Raw genomic sequence first — 24,945 nt, 5'->3', positions numbered from 1 at the left:
GCACTCCAGCCTTTGCAAATATGAGACACGATCGGAGTCGAGGATACCAATGGCAGAAAGTGGACGAAGCTAGCAACTGTTGTCCAACAAGCGGGTCCGCACTCATATAGGGTGCTCATCGAGGATGGCTCATTTCTGTGCCGAAACCGAAGAGACCTACTCAAGGTGCAGCGACCTTTTGTACTCAGCACAGCAGACGAGTCTGAATATATCCCCAAGATCAAAATAGGCACAGGCCATCCAGCACACCCTGGGGCAACTGACCCGTCTGCACTGGTGCCGGGGGAAGGATCAGTGATTGATGCAGATGGGGCACGCTCACCAGCCCAGCTGGTCCTCAGGCGGTCATCCAGAGTGCGGCGAAAGCCTGATAGACTGAACCTGTGACTGAATATTTCTTTTTAAAACAAAAATGTGATTGTAAATAAGGATGCTTAAGGCACATGATTGCAAACGCATGTTTTTTCAAAAGAAAGGGGATGTGCTGATATGCACATAGGCATATCTATGTATAATTGTACATGGTTGTACCAATGTATATATTTGTATATAATAGCACCACTGTCCATAGCCACTGACCGATACATGTAGGGACAGTTGTGACCTCCACCAGCAGGTGGAACCAAACACCGACATGTATGAGGAAGGACAGGAAACGGGCACTTGGTAGTAGGACGGACAACAGGACAGACATCTCCCTCGATGGTTTTACAGTAATGGAGACAGAATCGTTTGTACATAGAAATACATAGTTACCATCAAGAATAAATATTTGTAGTGATCATATCTTCACGTTCTATGTGTACCTTCATGATCAAAGACGCAACTAAGCACAACAGAAAGTACTCGGTTACTCGGTGAGTCCGGTGGTGGTGGTCACATTGAAGATTTGAAGGCAGTTTGGGCAGCACTTTAAGCTGGGGACCAGGTCGGGATGATGCCGATTAGGGAGAATCATGCTTTGAGCCGGGGGAAATGGATGCGAGGTTTTGGAAATGGGATGAGAGGGGGGGGATGAAGGAAATTAAGGATTTCTTCCTTGGGGGCGATTCGGAGCATAGAGGAGAAGGAAGGCTTGGCACAGAGGGAAGGGTTTAGGTACATGCAGGTGCAGGACTTTGCAAGGAAGATTTTCTCGACCTTCCCGATAGCACCGGCCTCCTCGTTGCTGGAGGCGGTGCTGTCTGTGGGGGGATTGGAGAGGGGGGTCATTTCGGCAATCTACAGGAGGATCCTGGAGGAGGATAGGGTGTCTATGGAGGGGATTAAGGCAAAGTGGAAGGAAGGGCTGGGGGTGGTCAGGAAGAGGGATTATGGTGTGAGGTATTGAGAAGGGGGATGCCTCGACTTCATGTGTGAGGTTGGGGCTGATAGTGTAGTGTACAGGGCGCACCTCACAAAATCAAGGATGAGTCGGCTTTTCGGGGGTGGGGGGGTGGAGATGCCTGTGAGTGAATTGGGAGGGGTCCCGGGAACCATGCTCATATGTTTTGATCCTTCCGAACGTGGAAAGGTTTTGGAGCATGGTGTTCAGCACAATGTTGTGGGGTCTTGCATGTGGTTGTGGCACTCAGTCCCCTGGAAGCCATATTCGGGGTATCAGACCGGCCGGAGCTGCAGGTGGTTGTGGGGGCAGGTGTCTTAACCTTCACCTCGTTGATCGCTCATAGGTGGGTCTAGGTGGGATGGAGATCAGCTTCTCCACCCTGTGCCTTGGCGTGGTGGGGGGACATGCTGGAGTTTTTGTCCCCGGAGAAGACGAAGTTTGAGCGAGGGGGGGTGAAGGAGGGGTTCTATAAATTGTTGGGGTTTGTTCATCCTGCTCTTTCAGGAGTTGGTTATCATTTTTTTTTTTTTTTAAATATATTTTAGTCAAGTTTTTTGGCCAAACATAACAATACATGGTGTTTCTTTTACACAACAATAAAGCAATATAAATAACCGTGGCCAGTTTAAAACAAATAAATAAGTAATATATAAACAAAAACAAAACACAAAACTAAATGGCAACTGCCTTGTCCAAAATAAATACTCTCCAAAAATACAATCCAACAATCCAATATACAATTACATATACCAAATACCTATACATATACAATAACATCCCTAAGTCCGTCCGATTCCTCCCCCCCGCCCTTCCAACCACCCCCCCTCCCCTCCCCCCTGGGTTGCTGCTGTTGTCTACTTCTTTTCCATTCCCTCTATCTTTCTGTGAGGTAGTCGACGAACGGTTGCCACCGCCTGGTGAACCCCTGAGCCGAACCCCTTAACACGAACTTAATCCGTTCTAACTTTATAAACCCTGCTATGTCGTTTATCCAGGTCGCCACACCCGGGAGTTTAGCTTCCTTCCACATTAACAATATCCTGCGCCGGGCTACAAGGGACGCAAAGGCCAACACGTCAGCCTCTCTCGCCTCCTGCACTCCCGGCTCTTCTGCAACCCCAAATATAGCCAACACCCAGCTTGGTTCGACCCGGCCCCCCACCACCTTCGAAAGCACCTTTGCCACCCCCACCCAGAACCCCTGTAGTGCCGGGTATGACCAGAACATATGGGTGTGATTCGCTGGGCCTCTCGAGCATCTCGCACACCTATCCTCTACCCCCAAAAATTTACTAAGCCGTGCTCCAGTCACATGCGCCCTGTGTAGCACCTTAAATTGTATCAGGCTTAGCCTGGCACACGAGGACAATGAGTTTACCCTACGTAGGGCATCAGCCCACAGCCCCTCCTCAATCTCCTCCCCCAGTTCTTCTTCCCATTTCCCTTTCAGCTCATCTACCATGATCTCCCCCTCGTCCCTCATCTCCCTGTAAATGTCCGCCACCTTACCGTCCCCCACCCATGTCTCTGAGATCACTCTATCCTGCACTTCCTGCGTCGGGAGCTGCGGGAATTCCCTCACCTGTTGCCTCGCAAAAGCCCTCGATTGCATATACTTAAATGCATTCCCTTGGGGCAACCCATATTTCTCCATCAGTGCTCCCAGACTCGCAAACGTCCCATCTACAAATAGATCTCTTAGTTGTACTACCCCAGCTCTTTGCCATGCTCCAAATCCCCCATCCATTCTCCCCGGAACGAACCTATGATTGTTTCTTATCGGGGACCGCACCAAAGCTCCCGTCCCTCCCCTCTGCCGTCTCCACTGCCCCCAAATTTTAAATGTAGCCACCACCACCGGGCTTGTGGTGTATTTCTTTGGTGAGAACGGCAACGGCGCCGTCACCATTGCTTGCAGGCTAGTCCCCCTGCAGGATGCCCTCTCCAATCTCTTCCACGCCGCTCCCTCCCCTTCTCCCATCCACTTACACACCATTGAAACATTGGCGGGCCAGTAGTGCTCACTTAGGCTCGGTAGTGCCAGCCCCCCCTGTCCCTACTACGCTGCAAGAATCCCCGCCTCACACTCAGGGTCTTCCCAGCCCACACAAAACTCATAATGCTCTTCTCAATTCTTTTGAAAAAAGCCTTCGTGATCACCACCGGGAGGCACTGGAACACAAAAAGGAATCTCGGGAGGACCACCATTTTAACCGCCTGCACCCTACCTGCCAATGACAGGGACACCATGTCCCATCTCATGAAATCCTCCTCCATCTGTTCCACCAACCGTGTTAAATTAAGCCTGTGTAATGTACCCCAATTCTTGGCTATCTGGATCCCCAGGTACCGGAAGTCCCTTGTTACCTTCCTCAACGGAAAATCCTCTATCTCTCTGCTCTGCTCCCCCAGATGCACCACAAATAACTCACTTTTCCCCATGTTCAGTTTATACCCTGAAAAATCCCCAAACTCCCCAAGTATCCGCATTATCTCTGGCATCCCCTCCGCTGGGTCCGCCACATATAGCAACAAATCATCCGCATACAGAGATACCCGGTGTTCTTCTCCCCCCTAAGTACTCCCATCCACTTCCTGGAACCCCTCAGTGCTATGGCCAGGGGTTCAATCGCCAATGCAAACAATAACGGGGACAGAGGACATCCCTGCCTCGTCCCTCTATGGAGCCGAAAATAGTCAGACCCCCGTCCATTCGTGACCACGCTCGCCATCGGGGCCCTATACAGCCTGTACCCACCTGATATACCCGTCCCCAAAGCCAAATCTCCTCAACACCTCCCACAAATAATCCCACTCCACTCTATCAAATGCTTTCTCGGCATCCATCGCCACCACTATCTCCGCTTCCCCCTCTGGTGGGGGCATCATCATTACCCCTAGCAGCCTCCGTATATTTGTACTTAGCTGTCTCCCCTTCACAAACCCAGTTTGGTCCTCATGGACCACCCCCGGGACACAATCCTCTATCCTCATTGCCATTACCTTGGCCAGAATCTTAGCATCCACATTCAGGAGGGAAATGGGCCTGTATGACCCGCATTGCAGCGGGTCTTTTTCGTTCTTCAGGAGGAGCGATATCGTTGCCTCTGACATAGTCGGGGGCAGCTGCCCCCTTTCCCTCGCCTCATTAAAGGTTCTCATCAGTAGCGGGGCCAGCAAGTCCAAATATTTCTTATAGAATTCAACTGGGAATCCGTCTGGTCCCGGGCCCTTCCCCGCCTGCATGCACCCAATCCCTTTCACTACTTCCTCCGTCTCAATCTGTGCTCCCAGCCCCACTCTCTCCTGCTCCTCCACCTTAGGAAATTCCAGCTGATCCAGAAAGCACATCATTCTCTCCTTCCCGTCCGGGGGCTGCGCTTCATATAATCTTTCATAAAATGCCTTGAACACTCCATTCACTCTCTCAGCTCCCCGCTCCATCTCTCCCTCCTCATCTCTCACCCCCCCTATCTCCCTCGCTGCTCCCCTTTTCCTCAGTTGGTGGGCCAACAACCTACTCGCCTTCTCCCCATATTTGTACTGTACACCCTGTGCCTTCCTCCATTGTGCCTCTGCATTACCCGTAGTCAACAAGTCAAATTCTACATGTAGCCTTTGCCTTTCCCTGTACAGTCCCTCCTCCGATGCCTCCGCGTATTGTCAGTCCACCCTCAGAAGTTCTTTCAACAACCGCTCCCTTTCCCTACCCTCCTGCTTTCCTTTATGTGCCCTAATAGATATCAGCTCCCCTCTAACCACTGCCTTCAGCGCCTCCCAGACCACTCCCACCTGTACCTCCCCATTATCATTAAGTTCCAAGTACCTTTCAATACACCCCCTCACCCTTAAACACACCCCCTCATCTGCCAATAATCCCATGTCCATTCTCCAGGGTGGAAGCTGTTGTTTTTCTTCCCCTATCTCCAGGTCCACCCAGTGTGGAGCATGATCCGAGATGGCTATAGCCGTGTACTCCGTCCCCGTCACCTTTGGGATCAGTGCCCTTCCCAAAACAAAAAAATCTATTTGTGAAAATACTTTGTGTACAAAGGAGAAAAACGAAAACTCCTTACTCCTAGGTCTACTAAATCTCCAGGGATCTACTCCTCCCATCTGCTCCATAAAATCCTTAAGCACCCGAGCTGCAGCCGGCCTCCTTCCGGTCCTGGACCTCGATCTGTCCAGCCCTGGGTCCAGCACCGTATTAAAGTCTCCTCCCATTACCAACTTCCCCACTTCTCGGTCCGGGATTCGTCCTAGCATACGCCTCATAAAATTGGCATCATCCGAGTTCGGGGCATACACGTTCACTAATACCACCGCCTCCCCTTGCAGTTTGCCACTCACCATCACGTATCTGCCCCCACTATCCGCCACTATAGTCTTTGCCTCAAACATTACCCGCTTCCCCACTAGTATGGCCACCCCCCTGTTTTTTGCATCCAGCCCCGAATGAAACACCTGCCCCACCCATCCTTTGCGAAGTCTAACCTGGTCTATCAGCTTCAGATGCGTCTCCTGAAGCATAACCACATCTGCCTTAAGTTTCTTTAGGTGTGCGAGTACCCGTGCCCTCTTAATCGGCCCGTTCAGCCCTCTCACATTCCACGTGATCAACCGGGTTGGGGGGCTCTATACCCCCCCCACCCCTTGACGACTAGCCATTTCCTTTTTCAATCCAGCTCCTCACCCGGTTCCCACGTAGCTGTATCCCCCCCAGGCGGCGCCCCCCCCCGCCCTGACCCCCCCCCCCTTCCATACCAGCTCTCCCTTCTCCCCAGCAGCAACAACCCAGTTAACCCCCCCCCCCCCCGCTAGATCCCAAGCTAGCGTAATTGCACCCCCCATGTTGCTCCCAGAAGTCAGCAAACTCTGGCCGACCTCGGCTTCCCCCCCTGACCTCGGCTCACACTGTGCGAGGCCCCCTCCTTCCTGCTTCCCTGTTCCCGCCATGATTACCATAGCGCGGGAACAAAGCCTGCGCTTCCCTTTTGGTCCCGCCCCCAATGGCCGGCGCCCTCAGCTCCTCATCCTCCCTCACCCCCTCCCCCACGACATGGGGAAGAGAGAGAAGTGACAGGATCGCAGGTTTAACAACTTGGGAAGTCCTCTCTTCCCCCTTTTCCCCCCTTCATCCCACATATTCACCCCCCCACTTTTATCCCAAACATTCTTTTTCTGGCCCGCTCACTCCAGCTTCTCCTCGACAATAAATGTACACGCCTCATCTGCCGTTTCGAAGTAGTGGTGTTTCCCTAGATGTTTGACCCACAGTCTTGCCGGTTACAGCATTCAGAATTTGGCCTTCCTTTTATGCAACACCGCCTTGGCCCGATTAAAGCTTGCCCTCCTTCTCGCCACCTCCGCACTCCAATCTTGATATACGCGGATCACCGCATTCTCCCACCTACTGCTCCGAGTTTTCTTTGCCCATCAGAGGACCATCTCTCTGTCCTTATATCGGAGAAATCTCACCACTATTGCTCGAGGAATTTCTCCAGCCCTCGGTCTTCGCGCCATAACCCGATCGGCTCCCTCCACCTCCAGCAGACCCGTCGGGGCCTCCGATCCCATTAACGAGTGCAGTATCGTGCTCACATATGCCCCGACGTCCGCCCCTCCTGCACCTTCGGGAAGACCAAGAATCCTTAGGTTCTTCCTCCCCGCATTATTCTCCAGCACCTCCAGCCTTTCCACACATCTTTTGTGTTGTGCCTCGTGGATCTCCGTTTTCACCACCAGGCCCTGTATGTCGTCCTCATTCTCAGCAGCCTTTGCCTTCACGACCCGAAGCTCCTGTTCCTGGGTATTTTGCTCCTCCTTTAGCCCATCAATCGCCTGTAATATCGGGGCCAACAGCTCCTTCTTCATCTCCTTTTTGAGTTCATCTACGCAACGCCGCAGGAACTCTTGTTGGTCAGGGCCCCATATTAAACTGCCTCCTTCCGACGCCATCTTGCTTTGAAAAATATGGAACGCTTCACGAATTTGCGTGTCATCCTTGCGCAGGGGCCATGCTAATCTTCTCTGTATCGTTCCAATTTTAGTCTATGTGCTGCCGAAGCGAGCACAGTTGGTTATCGTTGATTGTTGGGAGGGGGGTGGGAGTTTTTGTTTGGTTGGGGTTGTTTTTGTATTGTGAAAATGGTGAAAATCTGTAGAATAAAAGTACTTTAAAAAAACTGTTGATGCAAAGTTGATGGTGAAGTTGTTGGTGCTGTGTGGTAGTATGTATTGGGGGTCATGTGGGACTGGAAGCCCTAATGTCATTGGCTGACAGATCCCGGGTCCTGGTTGGCCGTTGACCTCATGCTCCGCCCTGAAGGCGAAGTATAAGAAGCCGGTGCCTTCCCCCGCAGGCCAGTTTACTATCGGGCTGCTGGGGAACAGACATGCTTAATAAAGCCTCATCGACTTCACTCTATTCGTCTCACGGAGTCTTTGTGCGCCACAATTTATTAAGCGTGCCTAAAAAGGACTATGGAGCTCAGGATCATTCCAGAATGCCTGAGGATCAGCCCCCACGCAGTGAATGCGGCAGCAGCCTTCAAACACTGGCAGACTTGCTTCGAGGCCTACATCAGATCAACCACAGGCCGAGTCTCAGACGAACAAAAACTGCAGGTCCTGCACTCGAGGGTGAGCACGGAGATTTTCACCCTCATTGAAGACACCCACGATTTCCAGACGGCGTTCACAGCACTGAGAAGTCTCTACGTTCGCCCAGTTAACCAAATCTACGCTCGCGACCAGCTCGCGACAAGACGGCAAGCTCCCGGAGAATCGATGGACGAGTTCTACGCCGCGCTGCTGATTTTGGGAAGAGCCTGCAGCTGCCCGTCGGTGAATGCAAACGAACATACGGACATGTTAATGCGCGACGCTTTTGTGGCAGGTATGCAATCCTCCCAAATCCGCCAAAGACTTCTAGAAAAAGAGTCGCTAGGACTCTCAGAGGCACGGGCCCTGGCAGCCTCATGGACGTAGCCGCGCGTAATACCCGCGCCTCCGGCCCCGACCGCGCGGCAGGCCATTGGGCCCCGTAAGTACCCGCCGCGGCAAACCCCCTAACCCCACCCCCGGACACCCCACAGGCTTGCTCAGTCCAAATGCCGAGTCGCACCGGGGGCGCCCGCTGTTATTTCTGCGGCCAGGCGAAGCACCCCCGACAACGCTGTCCGGCCCGCGCAGCTATCTGCAAAAGCTGCGGGAAAAAGGGCCACTATGCGGTGGTGTGCCGATCCCGCGTGGTCGCCGCCATCCCGGGGCCACAGGGAGCCCTACAGGCAGTCTATGCGTCCCAACCCCCCCAGCACGCCATGTGCGACCCGCAGACGCCGCCATTTTGGGTCCAGACCACCGCTGTCCCGGGAGAACTGGGAGCCCTGCACGCCGCCTACGCTCCCCAACCCCCCTCCCCGCAGCCCATGTACGACCCGCCGCCGGCGCTCCCGATTTGAGTGCCGGCCAACACTCTCCACGGAGAGGAGGGGGTTTTTCGCATCCCGAACGCCACCCTCACCCCTGTCCCGCGCCTGACCCGCTGGCGCAACCTACCTGGACCCCGACCACCGCTGTCCCCGGCGAGGGAGATCCGCACGGTCCCAGCGCTCGCGGCCCCACGACTGACCCGCCGGCCTGGGCCCCGACCACCGCTGTCCCCGGCGAGGGAGCTCCGCACGGTCCCATCGCTTGCGGCCCCACGACTGACCCGCCGGCGCCGCCGACCTGGGCCCGCACCCCCGTCCCGCGCCCCACGCCTGACCCGCCGGCGCAACCTACCTGGACCCCGACCACCGCTGTCCCCGACGAGGGAGCTCCGCACGGTCCCAGCGCTCACGGCCCCACGACTGACCCGCCGACCTGGGCCCCGACCACCGCTGTCCCCGGCGAGGGAGCTCCGCACGGTCCCAGCGCTCGCGGCCCCACGACTGACCCGCCGGCGCCGCCGACCTGGGCCCTCACCCCAATCCCGCGCCCCACGTCTGACCCGCCGGCGCAACTTACCTGGACCCCGACCACCGCTGACCCGGCGAGGGAGCTCCGCACGGTCCCAGAGCTCGCGGCCCCACGACTGACCCGCCGGCCTGGGCCCCGGCCACCGCTGTCCCCGGCCAGGGAGCTCCGCGCGGTCCTAGCGCCCGCAGCCCTGGCGCTCGCAGTCAAGAAACTCCGCGCGGTCCTAGCGCTCCCCAGACCCCCCAGCACACCATGTGCGACCCGCAGACGCCGCCATTTTGGGTCCCGACCACCACGAGGGGAGGAGGGGCGCCGCCATCTTGGACCGCCCCCGACCTGTACGACGCATGGGGGCGGCCATTTTGTCCATCCCTGACGCCATCTTGGATGGCAACAACGGACCCCACCCCACGACTACAACCACGGCTCGCTTCGGTTACGCTCGATCAGGCTCGGCCCCGGACTCTCCAGACGACGACAACAACGGTCCTAATTAACGGCCACGAGACGCCATGCCTAGTCGACTCCGGGAGCACGGAAAGTTTTATACATCCCGACACGGTAAGATGCTGTTCCTTAACTACCTTCCCCAGCGCACAAAAGATTTGCCTAGCTGCAGGATCCCACTCCGTACAGATCCAGGGATTCTGCATAGTTATCCTAACGGTACAGGGGAGGGAATTCAAAAACTACAAACTTAACGTCCTTCCCCAACTCTGTGCCCCCACCTTGCTGGGCTTAGATTTTCAATGTAACCTACAAAGCCTTACGTTCAAATTCGGCGGCCCCATACCCCCACTCACTATCTGCGGCCTCGCAACCCTCAAAGTGCAACCCCCGTCCTTGTTTGCGAACCTCACCCCGGATTGCAAACCCGTCGCCACGAGGAGCAGACGGTACAGCGCCCAAGACCGGACCTTCATTCGGTCCGAAGTCCAGCGGCTACTAAAGGAGGGCATAATCCAGGCCAGCAATAGTCCCTGGAGAGCGCAGGTGGTAGTAGTGAAGACAGGGGAGAAACAAAGGATGGTCATTGACTATAGCCAGACCATCAACAGGTACACACAACTAGACGCGTACCCTCTCCCCCGCATATCCGACATGGTCAATCGGATTGCCCAGTATGAAGTCTTCTCCACCGTGGACCTCAAGTCCGCCTACCATCAGCTCCCCATCAGCCCAAGTGACCGCAAGTGCACAGCCTTCGAGGCAGACGGGCGATTATACCATTTCCTACGGGTCCCTTTTGGCGTCACAAACGGGGTCACGGTCTTCCAACGGGAGATGGACCGAATGGTTACGGGCCACGTTCCCGTACCTCGACAATGTAACCATCTGCGGCCACGATCAGCAGGACCACGACGCCAACCTCCAAAAATTCCTCCAGACCGCCAAAGCCTTGAACCTCACGTACAACGAGGACAAGTGCGTTTTTAGCACTGATCGGCTAGCCATTCTGGGCTACATAGTGCGCAATGGGATAATAGGCCCCGACCCCGAACGTATGCGCGCACTCATGGAATTTCCCCTCCCGCACTGCCCAAAAGCCCTGAAACGCTGCCTGGGGTTCTTTTCATACTACGCCCAGTGGGTCCCCCAGTACGCAGACAAGGCCCGCCCCCTAATACAGACCACGACTTTCCCGCTGTCGACAGAGGCTTGCCAGGCCTTCAGCCGCATCAAAGCGGACATCGCAAAGGCCACGATGCGCGCCATCGACGAGTCCCTCCCCTTCCAGGTCGAGAGCGACGCCTCTGACGTAGCTCTAGCGGCTACCCTTAACCAAGCGGGCAGACCCGTGGCCTTCTTCTCCCGAACCCTCCACGCCTCAGAAATCCGCCACTCCTCAGTGGAAAAGGAAGCCCAAGCCATAGTGGAAGCTGTGCGACATTGGAGGCATTACCTGGCCGGCAGGAGATTCACTCTCCTCACTGACCAACGGTCGGTAGCCTTCATGTTCGATGATGCACAGCGGGGCAAGATCAAGAACGACAAGATCTTGCGGTGGAGGATCGAACTCTCCACCTTCAACTATGAGATCTTGTACCGGCCCGGAAAGCTGAACGAGCCGTCCGATGCCCTATCCCGCGGCACATGTGCCAACGCACAAACTGACCGCCTCCAAGCCCTCCACGAGGACCTCTGCCACCCGGGGGTCACTCGGTTTTACCACTTCATCAAGTCCCGCAATCTCCCATACGCCTTAGAGGAGGTCCGTACAGTCACAAGGGACTGCCACATCTGCGCAGAATGCAAACCGCATTTTTTCAGGCCAGATGGAGCGCACCTGATTAAGGCTTCCCGCCCCTTTGAACGCCTCAGTCTCGATTTCAAAGGGCCCCTCCCCTCCACCGACCGCAACGCGTATTTCCTTAATGTAGTGGACGAATACTCCCGCTTCCCTTTTGCCATTCCCTGCTCTGACATGACCGCGGTCACAGTCATTAAAGCCCTGAACAGCATCTTCACGCTGTTCGGTTACCCCGCATACGTCCACAGCGACAGGGGGTCCTCTTTCATGAGTGACGAGCTGCGCCAGTTCCTGCTCAGCAAGGGCATAGCTTCAAGCAGGACGACCAGCTACAACCCCCGGGGGAACGGGCAAGTAGAAAGGGAGAACGGCACGGTCTGGAAGGCCGTCCTACTGGCCCTAAGGTCCAGGGATCTCCCAGTTTCACGGTGGCAGGAGGTCCTCCCGGACGCTCTCCATTCCATCCGGTCGTTATTATGTACAAGCACTAATCAAACGCCTCACGAGTGTCTCCTTGTCTTCCCTAGGAGGTCCTCCTCTGGAACTTCGCTGCCGACCTGGCTGGCGGCCCCAGGACCCATCCTGCTCCGAAAGCACGTGCGGGCACATAAGGCGGACCCGTTGGTCGAAAGGGTTCACCTCCTCCACGCAAACCCCCAGTACGCCTACGTGGAGTACCCCGACGGCCGACAGGACACGGTCTCCCTGCGGGATCTGGCGCCCGCCGGCACCACGCACACCCCCCCGACACCATCAACCCAACCGCCCCCCTTCCTGCCACCGCCGCACCCCACGACCGCCCCCTTTCCAGGAGGATCAGTCCCCCTCCCCTTTGCACCGACAGCTGAAACCGTGCGGCTCCCGGAGGCGACAACGCTGGTACAAGCACCACCACCACCGCTGGGGCCGAGGCGATCGACACGGACGACCAGACCGCCCAACCGACTCGTGGCGTCGATGTAAAACAAAGATGGACTGTCCAATGAACATTTTGTTTTTCCTATACCCTCTGTAAATAGTTGTAACAGGACGATACTGTCCAATACTGTACTACCATGTAACTGTTCTATCCTCCCAGGACCAGCCCTGTAAACCCTTACCACCATACGAAGCATCACCCCGCCGGGTTCAATTTTGACAAGGGGTGAATGTGGTAGTATGTATTGGGGGTCATGTGGGACTGGAAGCCCTAATGTCATTGGCTGACAGATCCCGGGTCCTGGTTGGCCGTTGACCTCTAGCTCCGCCCTGAAGGCGGAGTATAAGAAGCCGGTGCCTTCCCCCGCGGCCAGTTTACTATCGGGCTGCTGGGGAACAGACACGCTTAATAAAGCCTCATCGACTTCACTCTATTCGTCTCACGGAGTCTTTGTGCGCCACATGCTGTGGCTAGAGGACTGTGATAGAGGGTGACAGGGGAGGACCAGACAGGATTTGTGATGGGAAGGCAGTTGTCGGTGAATGTGCGCAGGCTACTTAATGTGATTACGATGCCCTCGGAGGGGCAGGAGGTAGAAGTTGTAGTGGCTATGGATGCGGAGAAGGCCTTTGATCAGGTGGAGTTGGCATATTTGTTGGACGTGTTGGGTCGGTTTGGGTTTGATCTGGGGTTTGTGGATTAGGTTTGGGTGTTGTACAGGGCGCCGATGGCGATTGTTCGGACGAACAGGACGAGTTTGGGGTACTTCGTTTTACATCGGGGGACGAGACAGAGGTGCCCGCTCTCCCCATTGCTTTTTGCCTTGGCGAAGCGTCGTTGGCAATGGCACTTAGGGCTACAAGGGGCTGGAAAGTGATTGAGTCGTGGTGCCGAGCAGAGAGTTTCGCTATATGCGGACAATTTGTTTCTGATACATTTCGGACCTGTTGGGCGGTATTGAAAGTATTATGGAGATCATGAGGGTATTTGACCAGTTTGTGGGGTACAAATTGAACATGGAGAAGAGCAAGGTCTTCCCGATTAATGCTAGAGGGCAGATGGCGCGGAGCTGGGCCCAGCTAAACAAACTGAACTTGGCACAACTGATGGAGGAAATTAAGACAGATTTCAAGAGATGGGGTGGGTTGCCGCTGTCACTGGATGGGGATGCTAAAATTACGGTGTTGCCCAGGTTCTTGTTCGTGTCGCAGATCCTCCCCATCTTTGTTCCCAAGTCGTTTGTTCAGAAGGTGAACAGGATCATTTTGGGGCTTTGTTTGGGAAGGGAAGACCCCACGGGTGAGGCTGGTGTTTGGGGAGAGACAGCAAGGGGGGGGGGGGGGAGCAGTTGGCATTGCCGAATTTGGTAAATTATTATTGGGCGGCGAATATTAGTGAGGAAATGGATGGTGGGGGAGGGATCGGTGTGGGGGCGGATGGAGTCAGCATCGTAGGGGTCAAGTTTAGGGACACTGTTGTTGCAGCCCCTTTCGTTCTCGCCGGTCAGGTACTCCGTGAGCCCAGTGGTGGTTTCGGCATTACGGGTGTGGAGCCAGTAGCAATATTTCGGGTTGGAGGGCATGTCGTTGTCTGCGCCAATATGTGACAACCATAGGTTTGTGCCGATCAGGCTGGATGTGAGGTTCCCAAGGAGGAGGCAGGTGGGGTTAGAGTCTTTAGGGACTTGTTTAGGGGCAAGTTTGCAGGTCTAGAGGAGTTGGAAGAAATGCAGGAGTTGCCCAAAGGGAATGGTTTGAGGTACCTGCAGGTGAGAGATTTCGTGAGAAAAGAGGTGCCGTCCTTCCCGGGGCTGCTGCATCCGCGTTGCAAGATAAGCTGTTGTCAGAGAATGACATTGGGGAGGGAAGAGTGTGGGATAACTACAGTGAGTTGATGGAGAGGGAGGGTGCTTCAGGTGGAAGAGATTAGGCGTAATAGGGAGTACTTGGGACAGGATGTGCGGACCAGGACTTGGGAAGAAGCCTTGTGGCGGGTGAACATGTCCTTGTCATGTGCGAGGTTGAATCTCATCCAGTTTAAGATGGTGCATGACGGTGGCGAGGATGAGTTCTTTGCAGGGGTGGAGGACAGGTTCTGGGTGGTGTGCGGGAGAGCGAGGGGGGGGGGGGCACGAATAATTCCATATGTTTTGAACTTGTCCAAAGCCGAGGGGGTTCTGGCTGGGGTTGTCGGATGTTATGTCCGAGATTCTGGATGAGGAGTGGCCCCGAGTCTGGAGGAGCGAGATTCAATGTGTAGGAAGATCCGGGAGTCCAGATGGGGAGAGACGCCGATGTATTGGCCCTGATAGCCGGGAGACGGAATTTTATGTGTTGCCGGACTCAGAGAAGCCAAAGGCAGGGGTAAGGGTGAGGGACCTGGCAGAGATACTGCGGGTGGAGTTGGTCAAGTTTGCTTTGTGCGGGTCAGAGGAGGGGTTCACGCCGAGGTGGAAGCTGGTCATTGATTTCTTCAAAGTGGAGTAAATAAATTTAGACCACCCGATTATTTTTTTTTCAATTAAAGGGCAATGTAGTGTGACCAATCCCCCTAACCTGCACATCTATGGGTTGTGGGGGGTTAAACCCACGCAGACACGTGGAGAAGATGAAAACTCCACACAGATAGTGATCCGGGGGGTCTTCAAGGTAGATTGTGGGATCAGTGGCAGGGGGATCCAATTTTGCTCCGAAAATTCCGCAAACTCCGAACTAATAAATACGGTGCCATCGTCCGACACAAGGACCTCCGGGAGTCTATGAACGCTAAAAATCTGCCAGAGTCTTTCGGTGGTGGCACATAGATCATAGAATTTACAGTGCAGAAGAAGGCCATTCGGCCCATCGAGTCTGTTCCGGCCCTTGGAAAGAGCACCCGACTTAAGCCCATGCCTCTATTCTATCCCCGTAACCCAGTATCCCCAACCAACCTTTTTGGACAATAAGAGCAATTTATCATGGCCAATCCACCTAACCTGCACATCTTTGGATGTAGTCGTCATCATCCAGTGTACATCCATCAATTTAGAATACACGTCTATGATCAGTAGGTACATTGCCTCCTGGATAGGCCCTGCAAAATCCACATGGAGGCGGGACCATGGCTAACCCGCCTTTTTTCATGGTTGAAGTGGAGCAGCCGGGGGAAGCTTGTTCCTGGCACTGGGTACACGGTTTTGCTAACCACCGATCTCTGCGTCGACGCCGGGCCACCATACATAGCTTCAGGTTAACATTTTCATTTTGGAAACTTCCAGGTGTCCCTTGTGGAGGTCCTGCAAAATTGGCCCTGGCTGCGTTTGGGGATGACCACCCGGGATGCTCACAGGAGGATGCCGTCCACCACGCTGAGTTCTGCCATTTTCGTCGTAAAAGCCATCAGGTCCTCCGGAAGGGCGTGGTATTGGGCCCCATACAGCACAATGTGGTGGACGTGTACAGCATAATATGACGGACCCTAGCCAGCAGCGGGTCCTTCTATGGCCAAGCCTTTACTTGGGCCGCCGTTACCGGTGATGAGTCCATAAAATGTAAGTTTGTGACAACCTCGCCCGATGCCACCTGCATTGGTGTAGTGGGTAGCGGGAGGTGGCTGGGAGCGACCATGTGAGGAATCTTTGTCCCTGCGTGATGTTCCAAAAGATACTCGCACGCAGCCAGAAGGAGAGCCCAACGCTGAATGCGGGTGGATGCCAATGGGAAAATTGCTTTGTGGTCTTTGAATAACCCCCAAGAGTGGTTTATGGTCGATATAAGCCATGAACGCATAGCCATAGACATATTGATGGAATCATTTGACGCCAAACACCAGTGCCAACCCTTCCTTTTCTATTTGTGCGTAATTACATGCCACGGCTGCCAAGGTGCGTGAAGCGAACGCAATGGGTCGCTCAGTACCATCGTCCATTTGGTATGCCATAATGGCCCCAATTCCAGTCTCGGTGTTGAACATAAGAACTAGGAGCAAGAGTAAGCCATCAAGCCCCTTGAGCCTGCTCTGCCATTCAATGAGATCATGGCTGATCTTTTTTGGACTCAGCTCCACTTTCCGGCCCGAACACCATAACCCTTAATCCCTTTATTCTTCAAAAAACTATCTATCTTCATCTTAAAAACATTTAATGAAGGAGCCTCAACTGCTTCACTGGGCAAGGAATTCCATAGATTCACAACCCTTTGGGTGAAGAAGTTCCTTCTAAGCTCAGTCCTAAATCTACTTCCCCTTAATTTGAGGCTATGCCCCCGAGTTCTGCTTTCACCCGCCAGTGGAAACAACCTGCCCACATCTATCTATTCCCTTCATAAATTTTTACATTTCTATAAGATCCCCCCCCATCCTTCTAAATTCCAACGAGTACAGTCCCAGTCTACTCAACCTCTCCTCGTAATCCAACCCCTTCAGCTCTGGGATTAACCTAATGAATCTCCTCTGCACACCCTCCAGCGCCAGTACGTCCTTTCTCATGTAAGGAGACCAAAACTGAGCACAATAACCTCCCTAGTCTTAAACTCCATCCCTCTAGCAATGAAGGACAAAATTCTATTTGCCTTTTTAATCACCTGTTGCACCTGCGACTCATGCACTAGCACACTCAGGTCTCTCTGCACAGCGGCATGTTTTAATATTTTATCATTTAAGTAATAATCTCTATTGCTATTATTCCTACCAAACTGGATAACCTCACATTTGTCAACATTGTATTCCATCTGCCAGACCCTAGCCCATTCACTTAACCTATCCAAATCTCTCTGCAGACTTCCAGTATCCTCTGCACTTTTTGCTTTACCACTCATCTTAGTGTTGTCTGCAAACTTGGACACATTGCCCTTGGTCCCCCAACTCCAAATCATCTATGTAAATTGTGAACAATTGTGTGCCCAACACTGAACCCTGAGGGACACCACTAGCTACTGATTGCCAACCAGAGAAACACCCATTTATCCCCACTCTTTGCTTTCTATTAATTAACCAATCCTCTATCTATGAACGTCTCAAGCTTATCAGTAAGTACCATATCTGCTGTCTGAGTGGAGGCCTCCTGAGGCCTAATCAAGGTGGGCCTGGGGCAGAGTAATTGGCACCTCCTGCAGCTCCCTCTGACCCTCATCACCAGTGTAAAGTGTCAGGCAAGTGACCATTCGGAAGCGATGTCTGTAGAAGAGTTTAGCTTTATTCTGGTTACTATATACGCCTCCTACTCCCCGAAGGGTCTCCCGAACATGGTACACACCTCAGCCGGGGTATTTATATCCTAGCAGTCCTCGGAACCGGGGGGGGGGGGGGGGGGGGGGGGGGGGGGGGGGTTGGACCCTCCTCCTCATCTGGGTAGATCGTATTCAGGTGAGGCCACAAGGACTCTGATGTTGCAGGTCCCTGGGCCTCCTGTAGGGTTACAGACAGATAGCTATCAAGAAATAAGAGTTGTTTCGTAAGAGAATTAAGAGTTGTTTTTGAATAAAATTGGGTTAACCCACAAATCTGTTTTTGTCCTTTGTTCCTCTCATAAGTAAGGGCACCAGTGTAAGTGATTTTTTTGATAATAAACTGGTCGAAGTGTCTGATAATTCACCAGGCAACATGTCTTATCCAATTTAGTTCTGCAAGCTTCCATTCCCTGCTCTTTATCTATTTTTATCCATACCAGTAGCCCAACAGCCTCCTGATTTATCAAAGCTTTGTGAAAGTCCTCTTCCTTGATATACATCAATGCAGAATATTCATTGTGCACTTCAGGCATGCCCCTGCCTCCACCGAGAGATTGATATTTTGGACATGACTGCTCCTTTGACAACTCGTTCACGGTTTCAAAAAATATATTTTAATTCACGTTTTCCACGTTTTTACATTTTTACAACATTCAAATCAACCCACCCCCAATGCCACCTCCTCCCCGCACTGTCCCCTCCCACCCTGTGACAGCAACCAGATCCCCAAAGTGTAAGACAAACAAACCCCAATCACTGGTGGAACCCCTCGCCTGCCCGTCAGAGCAAATTTCACCTTCTCCAACTACAAGAACTCCATTAGATCCCCCAGCTACGCTGAGGCACAGGGTAGAGAAGCTGATCTCCACCCCAACAGAACCCACTTTTGAGCGATCAACGAATCTATGACTAAAACATCTGCCCCCGCACCCGCCTGTAGCTCCGGCAGGTCTGACACCCCAATTATGGCCTCGGCTTCAAATCCACATGCAGGCCCACAGACATGGTGCCTGAAAAATGACCCCCAAAATTTCTCCAACTTGGGGCAGGACCAGATCATATGGGCATGGTTGGCTGAGCCGCTCCCACACCGCGTGCAGCTATCCTCCACCCTCTCAAACAGCCAGCTCATCCTCGCCTTTGTGAAGTGTGCCCTGTGCACCACTTTTAATTGAATTAACCCCAGCCTCGCGCACAAAATCGAGGCGTCAACCCGCCGCAGGACTCCACACCATAGTCCTTCCTCCAAAACCATCCCCAACTCCTCCTCTCACTTGGCCTTAATACTTTCCATGGACTCCTTGTCCTCCTCCATAATCCTGATGTGGAGATGTTGGCGTTGAACACAGTAAGAAGTCCAACAGGTCAAAGTCCAACAGGTTTGTTTCAAATCACTAGCTTTCGGAGCACTGCTCCTTCCTCAGGTGAATGAAGAGGTGGGTTCCAGAAACCTATATACAGACATAGTCAAATACTTTGAATGCTAGTCTTTGCAGTTAATTAAGTCTACAGGTCCAGATGGAGCAACTGGAGAGAGGAATAATCACAAAGAAAAACAAAGAAAAATTACAGCACAGGAACAGGCCCTTCGGCTCTCCAAGCCTGCGCCGATCCAGATCCTCTAACTAAAACTGTTGCCTCTTTTCTAAGGATCTGTATCCCTCTGCTCCCTGCCCATTCATATATCTGTCTAGATACCTCTTAAATGACGCTATCGTGCCTGCCTCTACCACCTCCGCCGGCAATGCGTTCCAGGCACCCACCGCCCTCTGCATAAAGAACTTTCCATGCTTATCTCCCTTACACTTTTCCCCTCTCACCTTGAACTCGTGACCCCTAGTAGTTGAGGCCTCCACTCTGGGAAAAAGCATCTTGCTCTCCATCCTGCCCATACCTCTCATGATTTTGTAGACCTCAATGAGGTCCCCCCTCAACCTCCGTCTTTCAAATGAAAATAATCCTAATCTACTCAACCTCTCTTCATAGCTCGCGCCCTCCATACCAGGCAACATCCTCGTGAACCTCCTCTGCACCCTCTCTAAAGCATCCACATCCTTTTGGTAATGTGGCGACCAGAACTGTACGCAGTATTCCAAATGTGGCCGAAACAAAGTCTTATACAACTGTAACATGACCTGCCAACTCTTGTACTCAATACCCCTTCCGATGAAGGAAAGCATGCCGTATGCCTTCTTGACCACTCTATTGACCTGCGTGGCCACCTTCAGGGTACAATGGACCTGAACACCCAGATCTCTCTGTACATCAATTTTCCCCAGGGCTTTTTCCATTACCCTATAGTTCGCTCTTGAATTGGACCTTCCAAAATGCATCACCTCGCATTTGCCCTGATTGAACTCCGCCATTTCCCCGCCCAACTCTCCAATCTATCTATATTCTGCTGTATTCTCTGACAGTCCCCTTCACTATCTGCTACTCCACCAATCTTAGTGTCATCTGAAAACTTGCTAATCAGACCACCTATACCTTCCTCCAAATAATTTATGTATATCACAAACAACAGTGGTCCCAGCACGGATCCCTGTGGAACACCACTGGTCACAGTTCTCCATTGTGAGAAACTCCCTTCTACTACTACTCTCTGTCTCCTGTTCCCCAGCCAGTTCTTTTTCCATCTAGCTAGTACACCCTGGAGCCCATGAGACTTCACTTTCTCCATCAGCCCACAATGGGAAACCCTATCAAATGCCTTACTGAAGTCCATGTATATGACATCTACAGCCCTTCCCTCATCAATCAACTTTGTCACTTCCTCAAAGAATTCTAATTGGTTGGTAAGACATGACCTTCCCTGTACAAAACCATGTTGCCTATCACTGGTAAGCCCATTTTCTTCCAAATGGGAATAGATCCTATCCCTCAGTATGTTCTCCAGCAGCTTCCCTACCACTGACATCAGGCTCACCGGTCTATAATTACCTGGATTATCCCTGCTACCCTTTTTAAACAAGGGGACAACATCAGCAATTCTCCAGTCCTCCAGTACCTCACCCGTGTTCAAGGATGCTGCAAAGATATCTGTTAAGGCCCCAGCTATTTCCTCTCTCACTTCCCTCAGTAACCCGGGATAGATCTCATCCGGACCTGGGGGCTTGTCCACCTTAATGCCTTTTAGAATACCCAACACATCCTCCCTTCTTATGCCGACTTGACCTAGAGTAATCAAACATCTATCCCTAACCTCAACATCCGTCATGTCCCTCTCCTCGGTGAATACCGATGCAAAGTACTCGTTAAGAATCTCACCCATTTTCTCTGACTCCACGCCTAACTTTCCTCCTTTGTCCTGGAGTGTGCCAACTCGTTCTCTAGTTACCCTCTTGCTCTTTATATATGAATAAAAGGCTTTGGGATTTTCCTTAACCCTGTTTGCTCAAGATATTTCATGACCCCTTTTAGCCCTCGATTCCTCGTTTCAGATTGGTCCTACATTCCCGATATTCTTCCAAAGCTTTGTCTGTCTTCAGTCGCCTAGACCTTATGTATGCTTCCTTTTTCCTCTTAGCTAGTCTCACAATTTCACCTGTCATCCATGGTTCCCTAATCTTGCCATTTCTATCCCTCATTTTCACAGGGACATGTCTGTCCTGCACTCGAATCAACCTCTCTTTAAAAGCCTCCCACATATCAAATGTAGATTTACCCTCAAACAACCGCTCCCAATCCACATTCCCCAGCTCCTGCCGAATTCTGGTATACTTGGCCTTCCCCCAATTTAGCACTCTTCCTTTAGGATCACTTTCGTTTTTGTCCATGAGTATTCTAAAACTTACGGAATTGTGATCACTATTCCCAAAGGGATCCCTGACTGAAACTTCAACCACCTGGCCGGGCTCATTCCCCAACACCAGGTCCAGGATGGCCCCTTCCCGAGTTGGACTATTTACATACTGCTCTAGAAAACAGTCCTGGATGCTCCTTACAAATTCTTCTCCATCTAGACCTCTGACACTAAGTGTATCCCAGTCAAAGTTGGGAAAATTAAAATCTCCTATCCCCACCACCCTGTTGCTCCTACATCTTTCCATAATCTGTTTACATATTTGTAACTCTTTCTCACGCTCGCTGTTGGGAGGTCTGTAGTACAGGCCCAACATTGTTACTGCACCCTTCCTATTTCTAAGCTCTGCCCATATCGCCTCACTGCTCGAGTCCTCCACAGTGCCCTCCTTCAGCACAGCTGTGATATCCTCTCTGGCCAGTAATGCAACTCCTCCACACCTTTTATCTCCCTCTCTACCCCGCCTGAAGCATCGATATCCTGGGATATTTAGTTGCCAATCATGCCCTTCCCTCAACCAAGTCTCAGTAATAGCAATAATATCATACTCCCAGGTACTAATCCAAGCCCTAAGTTCATCTGCCTTACCTACTACACTTCTTGCATTAAAACAAATGCACCTCAGACCAGCAGTCCCTTTGCGTTCATCATCTGCTCCCTGCCCACTCTTCCCCTTAGTCACGCTGACTTCATGATCTAGTTCCTTGTAGGCTTTAGTTACTACCCCATTACTGTCCACTAACCTCCTCATTTGGTTCCCATACCCCTGCCACATTAGTTTAAACCCTTCCCAACAGTGTTAGCAAAAGCACCCCCAAGGACATTGGTTCCAGTCCGGCCCAGGTGTGGACCGTCAAATTTATAGTAGTCCCACCTCCCCAGAACCGGTCCCAATGTCCCAAAAATCTGAACCCCTCCCTCCTGCACCATCTCTCAAGCCACGCATTCATCCTGCCTATTCTTTCATTTCTACTCTGACTGCCATGTGGCACTGATAGCAATCCTGAGATTATTACCTCTGAGGTCCAACTTTTTAACTTGGCTCCTTTCATAGAATTTACAGTGCAGAAGGAGGCCATTCGGCCCATCGAGTCTGCACCGGCTCTTGGAAAGAGCACCCTACCCAAGGTCCACACCTCCACCCTATCCCCATAACCCAGGAACCCCACCTTACACTAAGGGCAATTTTGGACACTATGGGCAATTTAGCATGGCCAATCCACCTAACCCGCACATCTTTGGACTGTGGGAGGAAACCGGAGCACCCAGAGGAAACCCACGCACACACGGGGAGGATGTGCAGACTCCGCACAGACAGTGACCCAAGCCGGAATCGAACCTGGGACCCTGGAGCTGTGAAGCATTTGTGCTATCCACAAGGCTACCGTGCTGCTCCTAACTCCCTAAATTCTGCTTGTAGGGTATCATCCCATTTTTTACCTATATCATTGGAGCCTATGTGCACGACGACAAATGGCTGTTCACCCTCCCCCTTCAGAGTGTTCTGCAGCCGATCTGAGACATCCCTGACCCGTGCACCTGGGAGGCAACATACCATTCGTGAGTCTCGTTTTCGACCATAGAACCGCCTATCTACTCCCCTTACAATTGAATCCCCTATGACTACATAGCCCTTCCACTTTTCTCCCCGCCCTTCTGTACAGCAGAGCCAGCCACGGTGCCATGAACCTGGCTACTGCTGCCTTCCCCTGGTGAGCCATCTCCCCCAACAGTATCCAAAACGGTATACCTGTTTTGGAGGGAGATGACCGCAGGGGACACCTGCACTGCCTTCCTGCTTTTTCTCTGCCTTTTGGTCACCCATTCACTTTCTCCCTCAGCAATCCTGATCTGTGGTGTGACCAAATCGCTAAACGTGCTATCCACGACCTCCTCAGCATCGCAGATGCTCCAAAGTGAGTCCATCCTCAGCTCCGGAGCCGTCATGCGGTCTAAGAAGAGCTGCAGCTGGACACACTTCCCGCACGTGAATGAGCCAGGGACATCAGCCATGTCCCTGAGCTCCCACATTGAGCAAGAGGAGCATAACACAGGTCTGAGATCTCCTGTCATTTTTAATCTTAAGCTTAACTTAGTCCAACTATAATATCAAATAATCATAGATTCATAGATTATCATAGAATTTACAGTGCAGAAGGAGGCCATTCGGCCCATCAAGTCTGCACCGGCTCTTGGAAAGAGCACCCTACCAAAGGTCAACACCTCCACCCTATCCCCATAACCCAGTAACCCCACCCAACACTAAGGGAAATTTTGGACAATAAGGGCAATTTAACATGGCCAATCCACCTAACCTGCACATCTTTGGACTGTGGGAGGAAACCGGAGCACCCGGAGGAAACCCATGCACACACGGGGAGGATGTGCAGACTCCGCACAGACAGTGACCCAAGTCGGAATCGAACCTGGGACCCTGGAGCTGTGAAACAATTGTGCTATCCACAATGCTACCGTGCTGCCCGTAATCGATAAATGAAAAAGAAAAAAAAAAAGAAAAATTGTTACCAATCACACAATTTAAAAAAAATAGAAATAGAAAAACTCTACCTTATCAACACACCTCAGGGACAAGAAAAACTACTTACCAGTCACCAGCCAATCACTTACCTGCTAGCTGTGACGTCACGGTTCAACTTCTTTCTACTTCTACCTGCCCTCGAGTCTCCCTCTTGATCTTTACTCGGCTGGGATCCTTACAGTGATTATTATTTTTTGGTTAGAGGACGTAGGGAGGGAAACACTGAAGAAGTGTTTGGGGTTTAACTGTCACTTGACAACAGCTCCTCCACAAACCATCTTCTGGATACAGTGAACGCAATGCAGTGATGCAAATTTTCCCCGCAACAGCCAATCAGCGGCTCCACTCTGCTGCCCTCTGCTGGATGCTTGCCTTCACTTGAACACGGAGGATGTCTTGCTCAGGTGCACCTTCTGGATACAGTGACCGCAATGCACTGATGCAAATTTTCCCTGCAACAGCCAATCAGTGGCTCCGCTCTGCTGCCCTCTGCTGGATTAAAGGTTGAAGAGGTGTGATTGTCTCAAGCCAAGATAGTTGGTTGGATTTCACAAGCCCAGGCCAGATGATGGGGGGTTCATGTAATGTGATATGAATCATTGACGCACAAATTCCGTTCATCCATTGTCGCAGGGTCTGCATGGTCTCGCCAATGTACCACCTTTCAGGACATCCTTCATGATAAACGGAAATCACGCGACAATAGCCAGGCAGCAATGTTCCCTTCCAGTCGGGGAACACTTCAGCAGTCAAGGGCATTCAGCCTCTGATCTTCGGGTAAGCTTTCTCCAAGGCAGCCTTCCGAACGTGCATCAACGCAGAATCACCAAGCAGAAACCTATAGCCAAGTTCCGCACACATAAGTACAGCCTCAAACGGGACCTTTGCATTACATTCACCCCCCATCATCTGGCCTGGGCTTGCAAAATCCTACCAACTGT

The 24,945-nt window shown here is 52.3% G+C and overlaps 1 protein-coding gene and 1 non-coding gene across 3 annotated transcripts in view; both read right to left on the bottom strand.

Moving 5' to 3' along the window:
- The window catches only part of LOC140388177 (cilia- and flagella-associated protein 54-like), a 948,449-nt gene that overhangs the window by 909,235 nt on the left and 14,269 nt on the right, over positions 1-24,945 (bottom strand). The gene's annotated exons all lie outside the window — the stretch shown is intronic.
- Positions 7,295-7,401, bottom strand: LOC140388667 (U6 spliceosomal RNA). Its single transcript, XR_011934239.1, has one exon. It is a non-coding gene; the product is annotated as a U6 spliceosomal RNA (small nuclear RNA).

The sequence above is a fragment of the Scyliorhinus torazame genome, chromosome 13 (genome assembly GCF_047496885.1).
Source record: "Scyliorhinus torazame isolate Kashiwa2021f chromosome 13, sScyTor2.1, whole genome shotgun sequence".
NCBI classification, from domain to species: Eukaryota; Metazoa; Chordata; class Chondrichthyes; order Carcharhiniformes; family Scyliorhinidae; genus Scyliorhinus; species Scyliorhinus torazame.
The sequence above is the reverse complement of the archived record's forward strand: the minus strand, read 5'-3'. Positions and strand labels throughout refer to the sequence as shown.